The sequence below is a fragment of the Phocoena phocoena genome, chromosome 1 (genome assembly GCF_963924675.1).
Source record: "Phocoena phocoena chromosome 1, mPhoPho1.1, whole genome shotgun sequence".
Lineage (NCBI taxonomy): Eukaryota > Metazoa > Chordata > Mammalia > Artiodactyla > Phocoenidae > Phocoena > Phocoena phocoena.
In genome coordinates, this window is record NC_089219.1 from 150915646 (window position 1) to 150932011 (window position 16366).

Consider the following 16366-nt stretch of genomic DNA (forward strand, 5'->3'; position numbering starts at 1 on the left):
ACAACCCCAGTTGGCGGCAACAGCTAATACTCCTGCTTCCCAAACCAAAGCCCGGCCCACCCAGACTTCCTGTTCAGGGGAAACTGAGGGCAGCATCTGCCCTTTCTCTACTCCCACAGGCAACAACCAGAGGGCCTGGGTTTGCTCCTCCCCCATTCTGAGCAACGCCAGGCCGCCGCTGTGGCTATGGCTGAGGTAAGACAGGGAGATGGCCAGAGAAGCTGGGAGATGAGGGACAGCTCACCGTAGTTCCTGAGGACAGACTACCTCCCTTCCCTTTGGGGAGGTCAAAAGAGGAAACAGAACATAAAAATATAAATACATACACACTTACAAACAGGAAATCCTGGGCCTGCTTTCATGACACTGAGCTCTACCTACATTGGAAGTGCATAATCTCCAGGAAGAGGGACTGATTCCCACTAACATCCCCTTTTTCCCTCAGTGGTTAACTTCCTTGTAAGCAACCATGACCTCCATGCAAAGCTGCACCAGGAGGCCGCAGAGTTCCACAGTGGGCTTGGGAACTCCCTGGGCCTGGGTTTGTTCCAAGTGAAGAAGCCAGTGAGGCCTTCCTCGGGAGCCGGCCATCAGGGGGACCACCGACAAGTCACCAACGGTCTGAAAAGAATTCTAGCCGAGACTCTTGAATTTTAAGACTCCACAAACTTTATTTAGTAAATCCACTTCCCAATTCTGAATTCTTCCTTAAATTTAAACCAAAATGCCTTCACCTCAGTTCCCCCGGGTGATGAAAAGCCAAGTGCCTTTCCACCCTGGTCTGCCCTCCAGATGCCCTTGGATGGTGGGGAGGGAAGGAAATATCCAGCCCACCTGTTTCTCCCACACTGCCACCTCAAGGTTCAAAGTCCTGCCCCATCAGACAAGGAGGACGCACAGAGGTAAGGGAGCTAACTCCTGCGCCCTTACACTTCCAGTCCTAGCAAGCAGCTGCCTCCGGATCAGCAGGCCCTCCCTTCTCCGATGGTGAGGAGCTCTCAGCAGCCTGGGCCTCAAGCAGGGGTGTCTGCTCACTGCTTGTCGTCGCCCCCCTCCCCCCTCCCCCCCCCAAACTGCACACTGCCACTTCCCAGGCATGACAGATGTAACTGCTATTCAGTATGTTCAAGCCAGGACAAAAGCCTTCTCCAGAAGCACAAAGCCAGCAGGAATGCAGACAGGCCAACTTCAATGGAAGCCACCTGCCAGGGGCCCTTCTCTGCCACACCCCCAGCATGCACACACACAGTTTTTTAAGCCTCTCAAACCTGTGTTAACATATATGTTAACATATAGCCAGGTGAATTTTTCTCTGAATCACTGGACAGTTTTCCCAGAGCATGGAGACTGTACTGCCATTTCTCAAATAGTATTCTGTAGGATGTTAATAAGTGACAGGTAAAAAGGGGGCCCTAAATGTGTCAGAAGCACCAGGTTATACGAAGTCAAATAGGTTCTTTTACTACAGAACTTCTCAGAGCCTTTAGAATGATAATGTGCACTGCAGAATGTTTCCCAGATTCATCTGATCACAGAGTGTCTCAGGGCTGGTGACGCACCAACACATTCCAAGACTGTCTGGAGTTTGGAGAAATGGGTGGCTCTTTCTTCCATGCTCACCCAGTCCCCAGTAAGCAGCTCTTCTACCGTTTGGAATATATAAGAAATATTTTGCTTACATGTTCCCCCCTCAATAAGCTTCCAGTGAACAGATGAATGAACAGATTCACGAGCGCGCACACGCTGTGGTATCTTCACAATTCAGTTCAACCGGTGACGAAGCTTCCGCAAGGACCATTAGAACTTCATCCAAAAGACTGAACCTCTGCACACACTCAAGCCAACACTGGCTGTGAATCATATGTGCTTATGTCACCAAGGACAAGGGTTCAATGCCAGATAAGCCAGCTGGTTTTATTCCCTTACCAAGTCTCCCCCTAGACTCCCCCAACTGTTTTGCATTTGTCCATAATGGTAACTGGGTGACTGCACTCAACGTACACACCTGTGGTCAGGGAGAGGCCACCACCATAAGTCTCACACATGGTCTGAGTGAGCTCAGCCACTAATACCACCAATTCCCAAAGAGAAACCTTAAAAGAATAGCAGGCTAACCAAGCTCGACTAGCAAGGGTTCTCACCCAACCTTCCTCTCATCACGAGAGTGACAAGACACTCAGACATGACATTAACTGTCAACATCTCCCAGAAAGTACAGTATTTTTATATTCAAACTATATATCTCAGACCATCTCTTGGACCTGGAAGTAGTGCCCCCCGAAAAAAAATGGTTTGTCTGACAGATCCTTCCTTTGCGTTGGAAAAATAGAGGCTGTGTACACTGGGGTGAACTTGTAGAAAAGCCCCTTCAGGAGCCTCTCTGGTTTCTTGGTGTGGGCTTTCTGTTTCATTCACAATAAGGCAGACTCTGAAAGGGCATTACCCACTGACCTCTGCAGCTGAGCACAGAGGCAGGTGCCCCCTGATAACAAGTTGAAGGCACTCTCCAGCCCGCCACCCCTCACACAGGAAGCCTCTTAAAACCTCTGCCCTTGTTCTGAAGCCACGGACTGCTCCTGGCATGCATATTTCTTAGAACACCTTCAGTGGAGATGCAGATCGTGGTTAGTATCTGGGCAGCACCAAGAGGTTGGGGAACTCCTCAGGCTCTGGTTCTGACCCAAGAAGGGAGGAAGCCCTACGTCAGCTCTTCCCTCCCAACCCTAGCAGCATCAGAAGGAAACAAGGTGAGATCCCACGAGGTAATACTGAACAGTCTCCGTCTATCACCGAATACAAAAGTACATGTTTCATCACCTTAGGAAAAAGTCCAGAGTTTATTCCTACCCTACCTTTCCAAATTTCTCTTTTTGCCCACCTAGCAAAAGTAGTTCAATCTATAGAAACTGGGAGTGAAAGGGAACACTGAGAGCTCTTTCTAGTGAAGCATCCCCCCATCTCCCCAAGCAATCCCAGACCCCACCTCCAAGAGCAGAAACAGAAAAGCCCCTTTCCCGCTCCTGCCACCACCACCCCCATCCCCCCCGAGCCCCCCACCCCCGCCCCAGCCTCTTCCCCCTGGACTCCTCAAGGCTACAAAGAATTCTTTGGCTCCATTATTCCACTTACCTTCTCTAACTGGGAGGGCTTGTGTTTGGATGTAGTGGCTTCTGAAGCTGACACTTTAATTCTTGATTTTAAAAACTTTATTGTTTAAATACCAGTTTTGCCTCTGAGGCAGCCAAGGCTCTGCTCTGCTTGTTAATTAACAGCTGCTAAACAGTACTTTTTTCATCCAAGCTGATGAGGCCCAAGGCCACTGGGGGTAAAAATGCTGGTGCTGGAAAAGAGGCTTCAGCTCCTCTGTGGCAGTCTCGTCAGAATCCAGAAGAAGACAAACAGGCAAGAAGCTAACCCACTTCTGTGGGTACGGTACAGCTCAGCTAAGAGCCTGGCACTGTGCTTGCACTCGCAGACACCAAACGAACGAGACACACTCTTGTCCTCAAGGGGCTGAGTCCAGCAGGCCGAGGTATGGGAGTGACCATAATTTAAATTCAGAGCAGTCACAGAGCTCGTGTGAGCTACCACTAGTATAGGGCAGAAAGGTATTCTGCCTGGAATTGGGGGTGGGGGGACAGGTAAAATCTAAGCCTCGAAGGAGAAAAACAATTCTACCAGGAATAAAAGGATGAAGAAGTGAAAGGTGCAAAAGAAGATCCGGAAGCAGAGGAACGCACTGCAGAGTGGGATGGAGCCCTCTCCTCTCCTGGAAGGAGAGAGAGAGAAAAAGAGAGAGAAAGAGAGACGCGCGCATACATGCGTGTGTGTGCGTGTGCGTGTGTGTGTGCGTGTTGGGGGTGGGGGAAGAAAGAAAGGTCAAAGCCAGCTTGCCTGAACACCATGTTTAGGAGTTCGAGGGACACACTGGAGAGGCAAGGGGAGACCACTAAAGGTCTCTAAATAGAAGTAATGTTTGTGGTCACATCTGCCTGGGTACAGATGGCTGAGTCTCTCAATGCCTCTGAAGAAAACCAGATCAGTGGCCTCAAAGAGCAAGCATTAACCATGCAGAGAAACAGCGACTCCTTCCTATGAAGCAGGATGTAAAGGGCGGAAGGTACGCACGGCCTGTACCAGCTGGATGACCCTTAGGACTCTCCACTGTCGGGGTCCACTGAGATGTGGACCTTTCCTCAATCTCTCAGCAAGGCCTGATGATCAGAAGAATCCTGGGAATGATGTCACATCTCTGCATCTCTCTAGGGCCCCTGGCAGGTCGAGTAGTCTGAAACCCTGCCATGACGCTGGGGCAGCAGAGGAGCACACACAGCCCTGCGCAATTATCTGCAGAAGGCCGAGTGAGGAAGATGTGACTGATGCATTCTGTGAGGCTCCAGAAAACACCACTAGCACCAAGGGATGATACAACTTCAGGGAACTAAATTTTGACTTGATGATCATAAAACTTTTTTTTTGCATTTTATATATTTTTTAATACAGCAGGTTCTTATTAGTTATCTATTTTATACACATCAGTGTATACATGTCAATCCCAATCTCCCAATTCATCCCACCACCACCACCCCCCACACTTTCCCCCCTTGGTGTCCATACGTTTGTTCTCTACATCTGTGTCTCTATTTCTGCCCTGCAAACCGGTTCATCTGTACCATTTTTCTAGATTACACATATATGCGTTAATATACGGTATTTGTTATTCTCTTTCTGACTTACTTCACTCTGTATGACAGTCTCTAGGTCCAACCACGTCTCTACAAATGACCCAATTTCGTTCCTTTTCGCGGCTAATATTCCATTGTATATATGTACCACATCTTCTTTATCCATTCATCTGTCAGCGGGCATTTAGGTTGCTTCCATGACCTCGTATTGTAAATAGTGCTGCAATGAACATTGATTGGGGTGCATGTATCTCTTTGAATGATGGATTTCTCAGGGTATATGCCCAGTAGTGGGATTGCTGGGTCATATGATAATTCTATTTTTAGTTTTTTAAGGAACCTCCAAACACAAAACTTTAAAACCAGAAAAAAAAAATATTTTAAGAGTAAGGTTTTCTTGAAAAGGGATAAGCTCCCCTAACACTGGAGGAATTTAAGAATAGATTCAAAAGGTTGCCAAACACAGATAATTATCACAGACAAAAACACATATTCCTGAACACCACCTCTGTAGTCTTGTACAATAAGATACAAAGAGTGGAGTTCAGGAATCTGTATTTTCAAATGTTACCCACAGGTGATTCTGACAGTTGACTTGGCTGGGAGCAACTGGGCTAGATGACCATCTGCTGGAATGCAGCCCTAAACAAGACAAACAAAATACTATTTAAAGTCCCTTTCTAAATGATCACCTTCTTTTTACCCTCTCGACTGGGCCCCAAAACCTCTCCTCATGCTCTTACACAAATCCCCTTCCAGCTCCGCTAAATCTTTACCAGGGTGTAGAATAATGAGCTCAGAGCCTGGTGCTGTCTGAGAGAACATTCTGCAATGATGGAATGTTCTCTTACCTGCGCTGCCCAACACGGTAGCCACTAGCTCTATGTGACCCTTGAGCACTTGCAATGTAGCTAGTGCTACAGAGGAACTAATTTTTAACTTTATTTAATTATTTAAATTTAAAGAGTCACATGTGGCTAGTGGCTACTGGACCAGCCAGTGCGGCTAGCTACGAAAGAGGGTTTATGTATTCACTCTGAGATTTACACAAGCAAGAAACTTGTGACTCTGCTCCTTCCACCACCTCTTGGAGCTCATCCCCAGCCTGAAGAGACCCGCCTGATGACAGGGAGATTAAATTCAAAGAAAACAGCAGGAAAGGAGGAGCTCTGTGACAGCTGTACCAGAGACAACAGGTACAGAGAACCAAGAGCCTGAACAAAAATCTTCACCCCTCAGGGCTTTGCCCTTCTCTGCCCAAGAAAGCAATTAACACCAACAGTGCCAGCAGCCGTCACCCCATCCCGGACAGTGGGGCCTGTTGCCTGGTGCAACCACCCAGCTTCCCCAGAGCAAGCAGACCTCATTCTCAAGGATGACCTAAAACATCCCTTAGCTGACTAAAGCTGGTTTGTAATGGAACTTTTTGGCTGTTCTGGGGTACAGAAATCCAAGGGAGAAGAAAAAAATCTCGCCAAAAAAAAAAAAAAAAGTTCCACTACTTTTCCAGACCTCGAAAGTTTTCATCAGGAAAATATATCATCTGCACACTAAAAAACACAACTGGATTCCTGCCCAGGTACAGCACAAAGGCCAAACTCAAACCTGACCAAGGACTCCAGCTTCACATGTGTGGTCCTTCAGCCTTGATTCCTGCTCCCATGTTTCGGGACCCTTTTGCCAGCATCTGCCTGGACACACACTCACAGTGGACAAGATGCTTTCTCAAGGCTCCCTCAGACCAAGTTACTGACTGCCTCCGCTCAGGAGAGGTGCTCAGCCTGCTGCAGAGACACAGGCCCTCAGAGAAGAGGGACGGTGGCAGGGATGGCGGGTGAGGAAGGATGGGAGAAAGACTACAAACTGCAAAATCCCTGCAGGGGAGGGGGAGAACAGCCATCCTTCAAAGACCAGATCTTTTTTCTAAAGTTTACTGGAAGACTTATCTTCCCCCCTTATTGCTCTATAAAAAGAAAGAGAGAGAAAAAAATGTTGCAACTTCCTCTGTCACAGCACATGCTCAGGAAAAAACAGACCTGACCCATTGCTTCACTTTCCCATCTTCACTAACCGTCAGCTCCATCCCGAGCCCTGACTTCCGCTAGCCCAGCTCCTGAGAGGCTGGAGGCAAAGATGGCCAGAGCTGGGGCTCAGAGAGCACCCTGAGTGTACCTGCCCACTGGTCTACCTGGGAGGCTCAACACAGGAAGGATGCAACTCCTCAGAGCAAAAGAGAAACCCTGGGAGGGCCCAGAAGAGGACAAGAGCCTCAGCCACAGCTGCAGCCCGGCCAGCCCTTTCTCATCACCCCTTCCTCCCCGGCTCCAGGCGATAGCCAGTCAATGTAATCCCAAGCATTTCCCGTTACCAGAAACATCCCTAGGGAGACTTTGGGTCTTCCCCCCTCAGCAAACAGAAGATGGGAGCCCCAGTGGAGTCCCTCAAACTACTCCTCCCACTGGCCAAACTTCTGTCTGCACTGGCCCCGGGCCCTGTCACAGGTGTGAGTCCATACCAGGCAAAAGTGACCGTACCCCTGACCCCTCCGGCCTCAAGGAGCTCACCCTGAGTCTCTGTATCCTTTGTGGCCCTGATTCCACCACTTTCCCACCACCGGCTCCCTGAACCTCTTTATGTGTAAAACTTGGAATCAGACCACCTGGACTGCCTCTGTCAGAGGTACTGCCTCTGTCAGAGAGGGTCAAGAGGGAGGACATGTGAAGGCACACAGTCCAGATTTGGGGGGTCAGTCTAGTTTTACTCCTTTTATACACAAGGGTGTTCACTCCTCCTCTAAATTGTAAGTTCCCAAAGGCAGCACTTCCATCTTATCATTGCAGCAATTTGCACAAAATAAGCATTCCATACATATTTGAGGATAAAATAAAGAGGTGAATCAACTAGGTACTGAATTATAGCAGAGTCAGGGAAGAACTATTAAGAGAGGCAGTTCTGCAAGCTATAGGGAGCCAGGTTTTAGAGCTAGGCATGCCCATCATTAATAGCCTCAGGGCTCTGCACTTTTATTCCTTCCTCCTGCCCCCACCCCAATCACTTCCAAGGCTCACTCAAATGTCACCTTCACAGTGAAGCCTTCCCTGAGCCCCTATTTGAAATTTCAACACCACACACAAGTTCCTTGCCTTCCAGGGTCTCTTCCCCTCCTTTACTTTCTCCTTTGTACCTGTCACCATCGGACATTTATCTGATTATATTCTGTCTGTCTCCCCCTGCTAGAATGCGAGCTCCACGCAGGCAGGATCTTTTTTTTTTTTGGTCTGCTTGGTGCACTGATGTATCCCCAGAGCCTGAAATAACACTTAGCACTTAGTAAGTGCCCAATAAATAATTGCTAACGAGTGAATGATTCTGAACATGTTTCCTCTTCTGTAAAACGGGGACTTTTACTTTGCAGTATTATTTTAAGGATTAACAAGAGTGTACGTGAAACACCTAGTACAATGCCTGATACATATAATATCTGCTCAATAAAGACTTGTTACCAATCTGGGAAACTTTCACAGTGTTGCTAAGCTTTCAACAGTGATCTGAAGGAGACAGAAGATAGAAGACTGTTGTAGGTATCAAAGTCATTCTGCTGTTCTGATCTATCCTTAGGGAGGCAGCAAACGTCATTCTTGGCATTTCTAATTAATTTTCTTGAGTAGTGGGTTGCTTTGGATCTCAGAGGGCTAGAAGGCACCCTAAGGCAAATCCCACTTAGAAAGGCAGGGGTCTAGTCTAAGCTGCAAGAAAGAATCAACCCTCATTGTTCTAAATCCCTCTCATCTCATATAGCAGAGGTATTAAAGGGGTCTAAACCCAAGGGGATGACCCTGACTAGTCGACCTTCTAGGTTAATCTTGACATCTGGGCCTCCTGATGGCCAGTCAGCAGGGAAGACAGGAGGTAGGCACAGAGAAGAATCCATGTCTATAAACATCGGTTGAATGCCTGAATGAATAAAAATACTACAGCCCGGAGAAGGGTGAAAGAACACTGGCCTGCAGAAAGTGAGGACAGAGAGGATGGCTCCCAATCCTGGGATCCCTGGAACCTGGGCTGACCACCTCTTTCCCAGCATCAGGTTCTTTCCCAGCATCGGGTTGTTTTCTCAGCAGTGGGGTTGCAGCAGCAGTAATGAAAAAAGCCCTTCAATACAGGAGAGCCCTTAGATTTACGAATGAAGAAAATAAGTGAGGCCCAGAAAGGTTCAAGGACTGCTGAGGACCACACAGCCAGGTAGGTCTCTCACATGCCAGTCCAGTTCTGTTTCCCCTGCATGGAATTAACTGGTCCCACGAGGTTCAAACCTCTGACCTCAGTCCCAGCAACATGAGGCTCAATACTGGTCCTCTGGCAACACACAGGAACAAGGCCAGCAGACAGACAGATCACCTTGGACTCCATCTGTGTGTCTCTGCTGTGTCTGGAGCTGACTCGAAGATGCCAAGAACTGTAGGAGAGCTGGCAAGCTCCACATCTGTCCCTCCCTCAGTTAAAAGTTCTCCAAGAGGCAGAAGGGTCATCTCCACAGCACAACAGGAAAAGGAGGGGCTCTGGAACTGGGAGGAAGAGGAGAGGCATCAATGGGAAACTGTGGTCAGGGCCCTTACAAGAACGAGAACTCCGTTAGCAGAAACGTAAGGTGACAGCTTGAGTCAGCAGATCCGAGTGGGTAAAGGGAAGAACACCCAGAAGGCTGTCCTGAGAATGGCTTTTTAGCAGACAGGAGGAAGAGCAGGGAGAGACACTTAGGGGGACCCTCACTATAGCCCTGGCTCATTCTCAGAGAGCCCAGGCAAATACTGCCCCTCACCCAGGGCCACCCCTCTCCACCCTGAGGATCACTGCTAGTACCTTATACTTATGTAGGCAGCATGCACTATTACTCAGTTTTCCCACCTTTGTGAAGCAGCTAGGTATAATGCACAATGCCAAAATACTCTCTGAATTTTTTTTTTAATGGCGGCATATAGTCACTACATAGAACTAAGAGGATACAAAAATAATGGAGACGTGGGTCTTCAAGGAACTTACAATCCAATATCTCCATTTCACACATGGAGAAATACATTTAAAATGTGAAAGAAAATGTATGAGTGTCTTGGCAAGTGTGACAGGGAGGGATGGCGGAGACCTGCTTCTGGCATGAAAGGCTTCACGAAGGAAGGAGCAGCATGTGTACCGGGTAGAAGAGGCAGATACAGACGGGCTGGGGACGGGGAGCACGGGGTGGGGGTGGTAAGGGTGACATAGGACGAATGGGGTACAGGCCACGGGTGAGGGTGTGGGGCTGGAAAGCAGAGCCCCATGAGGAAACGGCATATATAAGCCACTCAAGCTGAGGCACAGCACACACTCAGAAAAAACCAGGTTGGGGTCAGATCTGAGAAGGATTTGGAAATCTCCTGAACTCTGCGTCCAAAGGGAACCCATGGAAGGGTTTACGCTGGGAAGCTACATGATCAGAGCTGGGCTTTAGGTAAACTAATCCCCATGCTCTCCAAGGAACTGAGGGGGCAAGACCTCATTCCAGGCCGGGGTCCTCAGGGTCGGCCACATGTTCGAAGGCCCAGCCCACCCCCACCTCTACTCTCTAGCCCTTCCTTCTCTAATTACACCTCCAACTCAACTTTATTTTCTTTTAAAAAATCTAAAGCAAGGTAACCAAAAGAGACCATGAAAGCAGGGGAGATGAGGCACAGAGGAAGGGGCACTCACAGCCCCTTCCTCCTCCCTAAGAGCACAGGTGACTGGAGTGCGGCCAGGGGGAGGGGACACAGAAGCGAGGAAGTCCCTGGGAATCCCACATGGGCTCCAGTGGAAGGGATATGGTGCTGGGGAGCCTGGCAGTCAAAGGGAATAGCAAAACGACATTTCTGTAAGCGTGAGAGTTTTCAAAGCAGGTTACTCTACGCACTCATTTTGCCCCGTGGCCTCCAGCCGTCCTCAGATCCGGGGGCCAGTGAGGAGAGAAGCACAACGAAAGGTACAAGGAGACCTTGCTCCCCCAGGCAGCAGCCTGACTGCAGCAAGCTCCAGGGCACACTGGGCTCTTCACCAGGCCACCTGCATTCCTAGGATGCTCTAAGTTCCACACACGTGGCTTCAAGCGCCCAGGGCTCCCCCTCTTTCTCCTGCCCCACCCCCCAACTCTTTGAACTCTGCAGAAATCAGGCATGACGAGCAATCTGTAGATTCTTCACTTAGAAACGCTTCCCTCACCTAAGGCTCCTGTGAAGCCTGCCTTTAAAATCCTTCCTTTAAAAAATCCCTTCCTCTAAGAATTACAGAAGCCAGGCAAGGAGGCCCAGGAGAGGGAGAGAAGAGGGAGGGCATGGCTACTCCAAGGACAGGGACTCCTTCTGTCAGAGTTAAAAATAAACTCTTAGCAATTTACACCCAACTCCTCCCCTCCAGAGGCCAATGGGCCTTGGCAGATAAATCTCTCCCTGCAGAGGAAATGAGGCCCCAGGGGGAAAGACAGGAGTAGGCAGTCATGGAGATGTGGTCTGGGTATGTAACTCTAGCTGAAAGCAGAGGGTCCCCCAAGTCCTACCTCGGCTCTCTCCCATGCACTCCTTCTCCCAGATAAACCCTAATACCAGAAAACACAGAATCCTCCTATCCAACAGGATTAGTACCAACACCTGTCCAAGGATTAGAAAAATCAGAAAGAAGAGAATGTCAAAGTCAACTAAAGGAAATACTCTGCCCAGTATCTATCAGTTAAGTAGGTATCTCAGCTACCCGAGCCCGTTTCCTCTCCTTGTTCTATAGTGCCCCAGGATCCACGGGCAGTAGGAGAAGAGGCCACCTCGATGGACCTCAAGGGACACAGATCACCAACAGCCCTGCCCCCCACAGTCAGGAGGTAGAAGACACCCATGCTCTCTGTGACATCCTGCAGGTGGCTGAGCTGGGAGGGCCAGAGGGGCCATGGCCTGACTCATGAAACAGGCCCTGAGAGCCTGGGCCCAGTTATTCTTGGAAGCCAAAGAGATGAGGTCACACTTTTGAATCTGGTAACCTGAAGCCCCATGCTGCGGAGGTGGAGAGTATAGCTTAGCAACAGGGCAGGAGTCCTGGGGCAGGCAGCACGCTCAGCCACAGGGCGTGTGGCTGGGTGAGGACCTGGAACAGCCGTGCTGGACTCCTCTACTCATCCCCACACTCCTTCTGCCAGGGAGGCTAGCTTGCGGGTGGAGTCTGGAGGAAGCCAGATCTGGATGCAAGCACACACACAGTCTAACGGTGCCAAGCCCGCTCACCTCCTCCCTGGCTAATTCATCCTTCCCCGAGCTCCACGGAGCCTCCACACATAAATCTCGACACCTGGAGAAGCAGCAGCCACGGCTCACTCTCAGCACTCAGAAAAGCCAGTTGGCCCCAAACCACCCACCAAGCTCAGGCTGGAAGAGAAGGGGGCCAGTGGGGAGGGTGTGCAAGTGAGTGTGAGACACAGCTCAGCAGTGTGGCAGGAAGACCTGGGACAGGCGTCAGGGCCTGGCTGTGGGGGGAGACTGCAGCAGTGGCAGGTTTATTTTTAGCCGTTGAGACAGAGGGGCTGAGTGACAGTTCTGGGCCCTGGGCGGGAGGCCCGGTTACACATGTCCAGTGTGGGCTGGGAGCCTCATAACAATATGAATAATCAAAATGGCAGCAAAGTGATCAACTCAATCACCTCCTGGGAGGGCCCGGGAGGGTAAGGAGCCCCACAGGAGCACGAAGGTGGAGAAGCTGGCGGGGCCGTCAAGGGCTCTCCTCCCACGCCCCTCTACCTGTGACTAGAGAGATTTCGCCTTTGCTTCAGGTTCAAAAGAACCATCCCGGACATAAGCCAAACAGAGATGTTCGCCACATCTTCCCTGAGACAGAAAAGGCTTCACCTTCACTCCTCACCTCCCTGGAAGAGCCCTGGATGGACACTGGCCCTGGAGATGCCTGGAAACGTCCCTCAAGAGTAAGATGCCCTTTCATACGATCCTTCTGGACAGCTCAGGTTCCTGGCGGAATGAACACACAGCTCTGCTGGTCTTAGAAGGGAACATCAGTTACAGATAAAGTTGACCTTGGAGCCACGTCCCAGCCTATACGACCTGGCAGATGGCACAGTAAGGTGTTTACCGGATCAGAGAATAAAGACCCCCAAGAACTCTGCACTGCCAGAGGGGAGCACAACCCTATCCCCACTTCCACTCAGTCTCCTCTTCCTCCAACAAAGTCTTGTGGCCTGGCACTCAGGACCTCAGTCCAAAGCTCCAGGGCTAAAAGCACTGCTTTAGCCCTGAATGGCAGGAAGAAGAGAAACGAAAACAGACCTCGCTAGGCATCTCCCACTCCTCTTGCTTCCTCAGTCTCCTTACATCCCTTAGTACCCAGTCCTACGGGTAAGGAGTGGTACCTGGATGTACATCCTAACTTCCCCATAAGCTCTGGGAATCGGTCCCCAGCTCTCACCTCAGAACAGCCCCAAACCCATACTACAACTCCAAGTGAATTAGAAGAAGGCACCCATCTGTACGGACCCAGTCACACACCAAGGCAAAGCCTGACAAATGGACAGTGAGTTGGATTAGAGCCCTCCTCCTCCCTCAGCCAGGTGCCCTGTGCCGGGCACAGCCTGCACAGCCAACCACAGCAGCCATGTTTGGCCCCGTAACTTCAAACGGGAAGGAGTTTCAGATGGCGAAAAAAAATGAAGAGTTTCCATCTCTACCCTGAGCCACCAGAACACTAAGATTCTTCTGATTTCAAGGAAGGAGAGGATTCACACCCACTGAGTTACACAGTCCGTCCTCTCTGCTGAGGTACTTGCTGGAACACTCACCAAGTCTTCACACAAGAGAAGGCACAGCTGGTCGGTGATGGCTATTAATTAAGTGGACGGGAGCTGCCCTGCAACGCAGCAGCGAGCCTATCAAAAGGGCATCCAGGCTGGCCCAGACGCCGCCGATGGTCAGACGTGCAGCAAGTCAGCAAGCTCTCCTGCCTCCTGCCTCCAGCACAGCCCTCCACTATCCACACTGCCGTGTCCCAGGAGCCACTGGCAGCCTGACCCTCTGATGTGTACACTGAGGCCTAGAAAGTTTAACTGACCTGTTCAAAGTCACACAGCTAGTTAGCAGGGCACCAAGACTAGCTCTATCTATCTTTCTTCCTTTCTCTCACTCTCTCTCTCTCTCTCTCTCTCTCTCTCTCTCTCTCTGTCTCTCTCTGTCTCTCTCTTTCTTTCGAATCTAGCACATAACCCATGGTATCGGGTTCATCCCTAGATATTTATATCCATACATAGCTTAAAACACAAAATATCACTATTCCCCTAAGGACTAGAAAAGGTATAAAATCTGATTTTGGTTACATATCTGGTGTACATCAAGCTGCTCAGTGGCATGGTCCCATCTTAATGCCAATGTCCCCGTTTCTAAGATGACTAATGTAGAAAGATCCTAGTGACCAGTTAGTGGAGATGAGTTTTGCACTGCCAGGTCCACAATCCCCATACTCTTACCTCTAGCAACCAAAACACCAAAGGAACCCAGACCAAGAGGAGGTCCCAGTGAACCAGGTCCCAAGACACAGCTCTGATGCTGATACCAGGTAAGACCTTGGATATACCACTGAACCTTTCTGGACTGGCCCAGCCTCTTCCTCGGTGAGGTGGAAAGGGTCAAGAAAGATAAGCAGGGAGTGTTGTGAGCTCTAAGGAACTATGAGTTGTGGGTCCCTTTGCCACTGAGCCTTATTTCATTAGCAAGAGCAGCTGCAGCCCCTTCATACACGAAGAACAGCTCTGCCCTGCCCACCTACTTCTGTCCAGGACACGGCAGCAACTGGAAAGGTACAGCACAGGGAGGAGGGGAAGAGACCCCACAGGATCCTTGGGAAGGCCTCATGCAGAGGAGAGGGAGTAGGAAAGTACGAATCCTGTGCCACAGGTGTCGAACTACAGGCAGAGTCCTGCATCAGAGCGCAGGAGCCACCTGGGAAGCGTGAGAGGACTCAGATGCACATACTGATGCCCTGTCTTCCCCGCCAGGGCTGGCATTCCTCTCGGCACAGACTCCACACATCCCTGGGCTCTGCAGGTAGGGAGGGGGCCTCCGTCATCCCCAGGATGTGGCCAGGGGTTAAGTTTGCCTCCAGCAGTCGTGAAGCTTGGCTCCTCCAGGCTTCTCCCTGAATGCCCTGCACCTGCTTCTTAAATAAGATCGTCAACTGATGATGGCCCGACTCCTCAGATTGCAAGCAGTCAAAACATCTTAATTATGAATACCAATACCTTCACCCTCTAAAAAGGACCCCTTCATTTCCCAGGCACCCATCAATATTTGGTCCTGAGGCCTGGGGCTGCTTTTCTCCCCCTTTTGTCAGCCACTGATGCCACATCTTAGCTGGAGATTATTTTCAAGCTCTATCAAAGCCCAGAATTCGTAAGTGAAAAAGAACCATGAGCCGCCCCAGCTTTGATCCTGCCTCAGTGGATGTCAAGAGCCCTGCTGCAGTAGACAGCAACCAGGGTAGGGCCCAAAGCAAGGAACAGGGTCTCTGAACCCAGAAGCTACACCTTCCCTCAAAAAACCACAAGCCCCAACCTCAGAGATTTGTAACCTTTCTTTATAACATCCTGTTAGTTTACTTCATGCTCCTCAAACACTTTAAAACCTGCTTTTAACACAAAGATCGGTTAGGCTCAATTCTGAGTCACCAGCCCCACTTGCTCCTTACCAACTGATCCACTCTCCCCTCAGCTGCCCCGAGGGCAACGCCACCATCACCTCCTGCAGATGTGCTCATTCCTCAGAGACTGTCCTCAGCTCCTTCGGTCCTCACAGATTGCCTCTTCAAAGTTCTTCTATTCCCAACCACACAATTTAACCCCTAGACCAGCAAAGTACAACAGAACTTTCTACAAGGTCAAAAATGTTCTTCTCCACTGTTCAGTTCAGTAGCCATTAGCCACATGTAGCTACTGAACACCTGACGTGGCTAGCAACTGGTTTTTAAATTTAGCTTAGCTTAATTTAATTAATCAATTTTAGCTAATTTTAAATAGCTATACATGGGCATTGGCTACCATACTGGACAGTACAGCCCTAGACTACATTTGTTAATTTCACCTTCTCCAAATAAGCTTCCTGACCTCCAAAATTTTAAGGCCACTTTCAATGTCTGTATCCTCCATACAACAAAGCATATGGTAGGATGCTCACAGAATTGTTAACTACTGTAACAACAGTGGAGATAAAAGAGATTGGTTGATTAATGAAACTTTCCTCACCTTGTGATTCCATCCAGCAAACTGCCCCTCACCCAGCCGCAAACTCTCTTGCTCCCTGACCGGTACACAGCACGAGGCGTGCTGGAGAGGGTGCAGCCTGCACTGTGGGGATGTGGGAGCCCCGGCTCTCCCTCTCAACCATGAGAGGTTCTGATCAGCTCCCCTTCAGAACACCAAGGAAGCCACATGGCGGTGACACAAAGTCACCTGGAGAGGGAGGATTGCTGGAGAAAGGCAAGGAGAAGGAACAGTACTTTGTTTCCTCTAATCCACACAATGGAAAGACAAACAGAGATAAGTTATGACAACATTCTATATTTTGTAAAGCAAAAATATGCTTCACCGAATCAGAGTCACATGGCAGAGAGGGACAACGGTGCTGGCCTTAATTAAATTT

General features: G+C 49.7%; 1 protein-coding gene across 1 annotated transcript in view; it reads right to left on the bottom strand.

Moving 5' to 3' along the window:
* Nucleotides 1–16366, bottom strand: part of MAPKAPK2 (MAPK activated protein kinase 2) — a 53068-nt gene that overhangs the window by 23324 nt on the left and 13378 nt on the right. The window lies entirely within an intron of this gene.